Source organism: Numenius arquata, chromosome 11 (genome assembly GCF_964106895.1).
Source record: "Numenius arquata chromosome 11, bNumArq3.hap1.1, whole genome shotgun sequence".
NCBI lineage: Eukaryota > Metazoa > Chordata > Aves > Charadriiformes > Scolopacidae > Numenius > Numenius arquata.
Window position 1 is genome coordinate 8,770,370 of NC_133586.1, and position 10,308 is coordinate 8,780,677.

Here is a 10,308-nt window from a genome sequence, read left to right on the forward strand (position 1 = left end):
TTTTGAAAAGAAGGGGGAGTTTCCAGCTCAGCTGGGACAGGAACATGAAATAAACTCTCCAGCCATTATCTCCCTCTGTCAACTCCAAATCCCCTTCTCCTTGCCTCTCTTCATATACTCCTCAACAGGTTGCGGTTGGCTAAGCTCAAGCCTGTCTGCATTTTTAAATAGTTATTTTATTGAGTCTTCAGTCTGGCTTCATGGTGTGACAGGTCAGGGATGATCCTGGCAGTCACTGATCTTGCCTTTTCTAACAATAAAGACATGTGTTTATCCCAGGGCAAGGAGGACTTGTGAAGGGTGCCAGGGGTTGGCTCAGGTAAATTTGCCTTGCAATAAAACCATAATGCCTCCTCTTCACTTCTGCATCTGACCTGAAGAGCATAATGGGTTTCAGTTACTTTTATTTGGGCAGTGAAGACAAGACCCTTGTCACTGCATCTCAAGGGACAGTCAAACACAAACTGTCCACTGCTCCCAACCTCCCTCTGAAGGGCACGTATGATACCAAAGAAGAGTCTCTTTCTTCACAAGTCAATACACTGCCATAGTGGCCTCAGTGAGCAGGAAGGAGGGATGGGGCAAAAGAGGGTTTCAGAGAAAGAGATGAGAGTGGTGGTGACATTTATTTAAAGACCTTCATGATGAAAGGTTCCCCACGCTGTGAGGACTCATTCATGCCATTTCAGAGCTGGCATTCAACCAGGGCTTAATCCGGTGCAGAATGAAATCAGGCATTATGAAGAGATGGATGGTTGTAATTGAAATAATAACATAAATATAATTGAAATATAAATATATGTATGCATACACACACGCACACTGTATAAAACCTCCGTGGAAACAACAATAACCTTTTAGCTCTGCAAGCCAACTAACCTATTCCTGTAACTGCCTCTAATCTGTATGTTTGCACCTGGGGTTCTTTAAGGAAATGCAGAGTTGTAATTAACTGGGGGTGTGGAGAAGTCAGATGAGTGGGATATTCACACTGTGAGACCAGAGCGCGAATTTGCACTAGGTCACAAGCATAAAGAGAGCGGGTGTGCCAGCTCCATCCCAAGAGATCGTTTTACGTGCTCTCCATCATCAAATAGCCACACATTGCAACTCACAAATTTCCTCCAGTGACCATAAAGCTTCTCAAAAAACTTCACTTCTGAGTTTAGTCATTCAAAAAGTTACTCTGTGACATTAAAAAAGACCCTTGGCTTTCGTTAGACTTCTGCACAGCTTTAGCAGCCGTGAAGCTGGTACCAAGCTGCCATGAGACGTTACAGTACCTACATTGTTGGTGGGAACCTTAGGGAAAGAGGTTTCTGGACATGCCCTAGCGTCCACTTTCAGGTGATAACTTCTTGGCTAATAAACACATTTAAAACACAAAATATGAATTTCCCTTATTGCTCATGACGGAGTGGCTGCCAAGCATCAGCAATTAGGATTATGTCTGGAGAAGGAAGGGGCTTAGCCAGCGCCTTTGGATGTTCAGCGCAGGAGTCCTGGCTCACATCTGAGACCGCTCTCATGTCTGGCTGGAAGGGCTGGCTGGTTGTGATGCTTGAGTGAAGCTGTAAACCGGGCCTAGGTCTGGCTAGATGAAGCACAGCCTCCCGCTATGTTCCCATGCCCCAGCCACTGGGAAAGACACTGGGAAACTTCTTTTCCCTGTTGACAATACTGTTTCTTGCCTGGTTTTATTTTGGAGCTGAAAGTTGTCTACAACATCTCCACATCTAAACCAGCAGTGTCAAAGGTGTTCAGGAACCTCCATGAACAAAATCTAGGAGTTTATAAATCCAAATCTCCAATCAGTTCAACACAGCCCACAAATGGGCTCCTGTCTGTTCCTCTGTTGGACACTGCAGCCCACAAAGTGGCTTTTGAAAGGAGATGATGTTTGTATTTTTTGTTAGAAGGATGCTGTGTAAACAATTGAGACATCTTTAAGTACCTTAAGCTAGCATCATGGTGTGGCTAGTGGGGCAAACGTAGAGAATTTGACAGAGCGAGTGATGGAGCTGAGAATAACGTGGAGGCTTCATTTTGTCAAGGCGGATGTTGCCGTTGGGTGGAGGTGTCTGGTGTGTGTTCTTGTCAGTGAGAACTCTGAAAATGCCAAAAAATTGTCATCGGTGATTAAGCTCCCTCACGCAGGGAGGCTTTGGGAATAGCAGTCAATGGCTTTATAATTAGCAAAAATTACTGAGAAAAGAGTCATTTGGATGCTTCTTTTTTCTCATCAAAGACTTTCTGTCTCTAAGTCCCCTTCTGAGCTGGTCTGCCTCCCAGCCCAGCCTTGTTGTGATGACAAGGGACGACAGACGGCCTCAGATCACACAAGGCAGGACGGATTTACACTTGCCAATGTGTGAATCATATAATGACTAAAGAAACTCCACTGGAGCCTGCTCCTCCGTGTGCCAGTCAGCATTTGTATCCCACCTGATCCTGGCTGGGTGGTCAGTCACAGGCCCGGTGTTCCCTGCTGGGGCTCACCACTGCCAGCTAAAGCAGTTGATCCTTCAATAGACTTGGAGCTGGTGAACAGGCTGTAGAAACCTCTCTTTGGTCCTCCCAGCCTGCAGCCCGAAGATCTGAATGTAAAAACTAGGACTGCATCAGGACCTTCAGCTCTGATCTGGTCCTGCTGGACTGAGCATGACTTCTGCTCCTGGTACCATTAAATCCTGTTTTCTAGCTGGATCACACATGTGAGGCCGGAGGAGCAGGAGCCTGGCAATGGTTAGAAGCAGGGTTGCTGGCGTTTTAGGCACAAATTACACTCAGGAAATATAGCTAGTGTGGTTTGCATGCTTAGCTCCCCACCATACGTGAGTGAAGGCTTGGCCAGCACGTCCTGGCTGATACGCAGAGTGTGCAGACGCTTGAACCTTTCCTTCTGGAGCTGATGAGCCCGGCTGAGCCCCAGGGAACTGTCACAGATTCACACCCCTTCTGGATAAGGCCCCAAGAGGATGTGTAACACCCCCTCCACAGGCAGATTGCATACATTAGTGTAGGAATTTCTCAGGAAAACCCATTCTTAGAGAGAGCTGGCTTCTATTTAGCAAACACCACATGAAACAAGCTGTCATAAGACTGCTGTCTCCTATGGCGTGATGAAGACCATTTCTTTCTTGAAGGAGTCTTCTTGGATGGAGAAGATTTTATCTGCTCCCCCCCTCCAAAAAAAAAATTACCGTCTTTGTATCTGCAGCTCTGTTCTACTTCCCAGAGGGCCGGACATTCCTGCCAGGGAGCCTGGTCCCTCTAATATGAACCCAAGGAGTGTCACCAAAAACCAGTGTGATGAAGGTGTGAGAGAACAGGCATAAGGCAGCTGGTGGCACTGTGCTCAGTGGTCATGTGCTGACCCTGAGCGATACAGTGATAGCCAGCAGTGGGATGCTGAAGTCACTTGTCAGCGTATGAAGCACGTGCTCAAACACCCACGGGTTGCTCTTGGTTAATTGGTTAACTAGATGCGACTCCATTGACTGCAGAGGGGGCTGCTATGGAAAGGGGAGCGAAGCAGACCCTTGGGAGAGGGATGTGATGTCCCAGTTGCTATCTGCCATGTGGAAGTGGCAGATATTGCTTCTGCTGCCTTCAACAGCTGGTCCTGTAAAACATACCACCAAAACCGGCAAAGATCTTGACAGCAGTGACCCCTTAGCAGAGAGAGCTACTCTCTTGATGCTTCGGAGTGACACTTGGGAGAGGTCCCTGGAGGCATCAACGGAGCCTGGAGCTCCCACTGGAGCCAACGCTCAGCTTCCCCGAGTCCTGCAGCCTCCGGTGAGCCCTGAGCAGCATCCCACCAACAGACCAGAGCTTCTTAAGGCTCGAAGACTGGAAGTGTTGTTCCAGGCATAAGGCAGCAGTGTTTTAAGCTGCCGGTCCCCAGGGCTTTCTCTCGCGAGCTCTGTGATTACGTCATGTCTCCAGTGAGGTCAGCGCTCAGCTATCGAGATGGAGTTTCACTTGCTGCCGGGCTTGCAGGCGCGCTCTCACCCATGCAGGATGTGTCCAAGCCATCACCAGGAGGGTGCAATGGGATCGTCCCTCCTCAGTAGTCCTTTCTTCAGGGACCTGCTTCCCCCCGCATGCCCGAGCAAGTCCCGTGGTGGGAAGAAAGGGGTGCTTGTTTCTTGCCTACCGTTAATAGAAAGGGTTGGAAGTGTAACCAGAAATGACAACTCGAGTGAAATGTGATGCCTCCGGAGGGGCCCAGAAGGCAGCAAAGCGGTGCCTTCCAGCCATGCCAGAGACCCCTTTCTCCCCCTCGCCGAAGAAGCAGTTAGCTTGGGAAATCTTGTTTTCACAAACGTATATTCTTCCCTCTAAAAACAATAAATGGTGTTATTGATGGGCAAAGCTGAGGTCCAATGTGGCCACACACTGTGAGGCTTGGCTGGCTTCCTCTGCTGTCGCTACGCTCTTCGTTTCCCAAGGAGATTTTGGATACTTCCTTCGGCTGCAAAGGCCACACATAACGACAGAACAACCCATCCGAGGATTGTCTATACTCCATCCAGGACCTGGGAGGTGCAGGGGGACCCAGGAGGATGAGACACTGGCCCCTGACTGTAATCTGTGCCTCCAATTCCTTCCATCACTGCTGACCTGCCAGTACAGTGCCTGCCTGAAGCCTCAAGCTCCAGTCCAAGCTGACCAACCTGTTTCTCAATACTGAGTTTCAACTAACAAAGCTGTAAATTCATGTGCACACAGAAATGACCATCCACAGAAGAATAAACAGCTCTGAGCAACAGTTGCTCTTTCAGTCCCACATACTGCATGGGCTGGGCTGATTTAAAGCCATCCTTATCTCTCAGGTACAAGTTATTTGGGAGCTTTGTTGAGCACAGATGCTCAGGCACAGGTCCAGTCTCATCTGGACAAGGTCTGAGCAGGGAAGGAAACATTGCTTAGTGTCTGGCTTGGACAATGGTTAGTTCTCAGTAACTGTCCTCAAAATTTTCCCCCAACACTGTCTCTAACCAGCAGTTGCCAAAAAAAAAAAAAAAAGGTCAGACCCTAGACAGATGTTAGAAAAGAAAAATTAGAGCAAATAAATAGTATCTGGCTTCACATCAGGAATCTGAACTATGAACAAAACCCAACGGCTGGTCACCATTAAAGCAAACATCGGAGAAGAAAGCGGAAACTGGTCAAGCCCTTGATCTCTCCCACACATCTGCAACACCGAGCTGCTTCGCTGATCTACATCCTCCCACCCCGTCTCTCCCAGCTCCCGTGCATCACGTCCCCCTTCACATGCTGACCTCCATGCGTGCACAGGCACACTCACACACACTCGTGCTCACACGCACCCTTTCCTCCCGTCGCCCCCTCACCCCGAGCCTGCGCTGCTCGCTTGGGTCAGAGCCCTGGCTGTCATGGCATGGATGCTGCTGATTCACATGTCGTCACTGCCCTCCCACGGTGCCCCCACCCCTTGGATCTGCTGTGCCGCACGTCGCTGGCACATAGCGGGGCCAGGAGCATTTTACTGGCCCAAAGTAGGGTACTGGGGCAAATGCCCGCTGCATACCAATGAGTGGGAAGCAGCCCGTGAGCGGCCGTGGGGCAAAGGTCCCCTATTCTCTTTTCTTGGCTGCCGGCACATGTGGGGCAGCAGGGATGCGGGAGAGGAGGGAAGGAGCGGCGTGAGCCAGAGACAGCAGCAGGAGCTCTGTCGCACTTCGGGATGAATGCTAAACAGACCCCACCGGGCGAGAGTGCCCAGATGAATGGGATCCTTTCACATCAGCCTGACAGAGGAGGGATTTCATAGTTCTCCAAGCAGCACAGAGCTGCCTTAATCCAGCAGATACAATGCCCTGCTCATACGGCTCAGGAAACAAAATAAATATGTTCTTGCAAAGACATCACAATGAAGCTTTTAAGGACTCAACACAAGAAGGCTCTACCTGGTTCTTGGGTCTCCTTGCATGTGTGGGAGCTAAGAGCTGGGCTTTTTATTTTCTCGCTCTCTTTGCTTTTCTCAATACTTTCCTCCGCCACTGAAACTGGCCCTGGGGTGGAGGAGGAGAATAATTCCATATAGGCTCTCCTCTAAAAATAAACCAAAAACAGTTACCCCCAGGTTTGTTCTAAAGAAAGCCATCACAGATACACCTGGCAAAAAAGAAGTACAACCAATGCTGCAGGTCAAGTAAAAATAACCAAAAAAGACTAGAAGAACTGAGGGGACTGTGCCTAGGCAGGTCAGAGATGATGTCTGCTCCTCATGTCTAACATCTCTGGTGTCTGTGGTGACAACAGTGGCAGAATGTAGTAGTTGTGACTATAGGATAACCACAGAGTTAAGCTCAACGTGGAGGACCAGGGGATGCTCCTTCCACCTTCCCCTTAAAGAATACGTGCAGGCAGGGATGCAGCAAAACAGCCCAACAGGGTGCAGTGTAGCAATACCCAAGACAGCCTGTGTCAAAAAGCAGATGTGGAGCTTGAGATGAGCCACTTGCACTGTGGCTTAGTCCTTCAGCAGGTCCACTAGCCTGCAGGACCACGCGCTGCCACAGCTTGGCAGAGTCTAGCACCCAGCAAGCTCTGAACAGCTTTGAGACACTTTCTCCGCTTCCATCCAACCACGGGTGGAGAGGACTCTTTATCACCAGCAGCATGCCCTCCTCTGGGCACCCACCTGACTTCTGACATTCTCCTTTTGTCCTGTGATGCTGCTGCAGCGAAGAGCATTTACTCTGCCGTACAAGTGTGATACTGTAGGGGATCTATGGCACGTTGGCTGTGCTGCCTGGGGTTGGTTATAGTGCTGCAGTCAGGGCTGCTTGAGTCCATCCCTCCCTACCCAAGACTGCCCTTCCCCTGGTGGCATATGGACTTGAGAACAGGCTGGGTGACTTTAACCCACTTAGGGCATATATCATTCATTTCTTATTTCTGCGACGGTTTGGGTTCCCAGCTGAAGGCTACCCTTGTTGTGCTCGGAGGGGATATATTAATATCTCTGCTAGGAGGTAATGAAGGCTCTTTCAAACACTGCAGCTGAAATGTCCCCTGGGAATGGCTCCCAGGAGATGGGCTCATAATACCCGGAGGTTAAGACAGAATTATACCATGTATATGGGATGTGTGACTGCTGTTTTTGGCCATCTGTGCTCTCCCTGATGTGGAGGACCAGGTATGCAGTGTTACTTGGGCAGCCTTTGGTGCCTATCTGGAGCACATTTCAGAGTGCAGGACTCTGTGCTGTCACATGTCAGCTTGGGAAGCTGCCGGCTTGTTCTGCATGTGGCAGGTGCCAAACAGCAGTATAAAACTGTCAAATCCGTTCCTGAGATAAAGAGCTTGTGTCAAGCTGATCAAAGCATGTAGGCATGAGAAATGCAGAGAGGTTTTAAGGTTTTAAGGCCAGAACTGGTGGCTTTTCCACCGGCCTTCCCTACATACACCCAGGCCATAAAATGTCACCCGGAAAATCCTGCAGAGGCAGAAATTGTTCTTCCTATCAATGCCGGGGTCGAGGAGAGACGTATCTCTTGGGGACAAAGGTCTGCCTTCCAGAGCCCTACCAGCCAGCTATCCCGCTGCAAGACTTCTGGCCACATTTTCTTTCCCAAAGCATTAAGCTCTGTCAAAAACCTGGTGCCTGTGCCCGCCACTGAAACAGAAACATGTTCTTTCAAAAATTAGCCCTTGCTGTTAGATGCGCATTAGCTCCCATGATCTGCAGCCTGTCTGGATGTGGAATAAAATGTCCATTTTCTGCCAGCTTCCCCTGCCCCTCTGTATGCCGTTCCTGTGCCAGAGCTGCCGAGATGCGGCGGTGGGTTGGCCGGGATAACAGCAGCTCTGTGATTCCCCGGGCCAATGATCTACCCAAAGTGCCAGACTGTGTCAAGCGACGTGTGAGTCACCGCTCACAGCTTCTGCTCAGTGGTGGAGCAGAAATCCACAATTCTGTCAAAATTTAGGCCTTTTTATTATTCTCTCTAACAGCCTTACCAAGCTGGCATTTTTAGCGTCCCAAACCGAAGTTGAATAGAGCTGCCAAGGGCTGTCATCCCAAGTTTCTGCTTCTAATTTCCTTGCAGTGGAGATGCTGAGGCAGCTGAGAATATTTCATTTTACCACCTGGCCGCCAAAAAGCTGGGTCTGCATTTTGGGTGATGTCACATTTCCTGAGCTTTGGAGAATGGTTGTCTCTCCTTTCTCTTTTGGCACAAAATGAGCTCAATCATTCAAAAAAAGCAACCCCTCACGAGCTGCCAAGGAAATACCAATGAGAGAAACAGGAACAAAAGTACAACTGTAAAATCAGAGGAGACAAAAGGATTCAATAAATCTGATATTTTTTTTTCCCACCCAGACTGTAGCATCCATGTCAACTGATGAAAATAATAATTTCATGACGTTGGAAGAAGTCGGAACAAATCTGCTCTTCCTTAGCAGCCCTGTGTCTAAGCCACCCATCCCAGTGGGTTTGTGGTTAATCTGGCTAAGGTCTATGCCCTCTTTGACACAAGCTGAAGCTCCCATACAGCCCTTCCTAGCAGGATTCGTCTCAGAGATGTCAAGGAGATGACTAATAACTGAATGTGCTCTCAAACCCGGTGACTGAATTCATTTGTGTGGCCAAAGACCCCATTAATAGTCTGTACTCATAGTATATATAGTTACTTTTTAAATATAGAGGCATTGTCCAGAGGTATTTCTATTAGCCCTGTTTACTCCCAAACCACTTGGGCTCAGACATCTTGACGTCCTGAACCTAAATGTGGATAAAGTGTGAGGCAGAGCTCCAAAGGGTGAGACAGACGGGAAATCACTGTGCCAAGCAGCTTTAATGAAAAAAACATTTGAAGTTGCCACAGTTCAATATTTCATTTTTTTTGAACCTGGGTAACCCAAAAAGCACAATGACTGGGTTACACCAGAGGTGGAGGTTAGATGCTCATGATGAAGGAAAAGATGTCAGTCATGGGAGAAACACCAGATTGGGTTATTGGATCTCATTATCAGAAAAGATTGGAGACTGATTTTCTGGGCATTCCCACAGGAGCAGCTGTCTCCTACTCGAGTCACTGTTTGTCAGGGCACGGCCTTTTTTCACTTTGCTAGTGGAGTGACCCCAATTTCTTTGAGAACACTTGCTACTCCAAAGCACCTACCGATGAACCTCTCTTCAGTGATTTTTAGGCTAAGAAGCATCTGATGGCCATTTCCAGTTCACACCTTATACTGGACATTCAGGAGCCGAATTGCACCAAGTTTTGATTTTGGCTTTGGTTTGTTTTTGTTCTTGAGGGTGTTGGTTTGGGGTTTTTATTTTTCCTTTCTGAATGGAGAACAGGAAACCGGTTTAAAAGAGCAATGACAAAAAATAGCACCCATATGGCAAGTACATGTGAGAGATGATCAGTAAGGTTTAAAGAATATGGAGGTTTGCAAATATTTTCACCCAGAAACAACGTTGCGCCACCCATAAATAGCAGCAATTCAAACAGAGAGCTCAAGCTCACAAATAAATGCATGAATCGCTGTTTTTATCCTTTAGTCACATTAGTTACTAAATACTTGGGAACTCCAGTTCTTCCACTCTCCTAGCTGGGCAGGGAAAAGCAAAACTGGAAGGCCAAATGCTGACTCAGAGCTACAAAGAAAAGCATATATGCGACAGAAGAGCTTTTGAGAGCCATTCTCCTCTCAGTCTGCCTTGTTCCTGCTAGAGGTCTTCTGAGGCTCTTGCTGAGAAACGTGGTTTGGTTTGATCAAAAACAACACAAAACTTTCCAGCTAAAGGAGAGCTTGAGAGTCTGTGGCTTTGGGGCGATTCTGCTGGCTGGTCTGACAAAGGATGCAGAGGGGATCTGATCCATGAATTCCTCTGCCGTTGCCATCACTGCCTTAGACCTGCAGATCCTGGGAGCTGTGTGGTGGAGCAGTCAGGGACTGTCCTGCAAAGGCAGCTAGTGAGATTAGCACAGGACCCGGCGTATCAAGCAGGCTTCTGGAGCATCTCCCGACATGCCAGGGATGGCAGCCACTACACAAGCTTTTTTTTTCCCACATTTAGCCCTCTGTAGAGAAACGCTGTTGGTGGTTTTGGCAACAATGAAAATACTTCAAAAAAGAAAGGGTTCTTGGGAGAGGAAATGGGGAGAAATGAAAAGGAAGAGCCTTAGACTGCATCTCTGTCACCTAAGGGACAAAGAGAAATAGGCGTTGCTAATTAATGGGTGGTTTTCAACATTATGTACAATGTTTTGAACAGTCTCATTTGAACAAGAGCTGCCCTGATGTGCAGGGGGATGT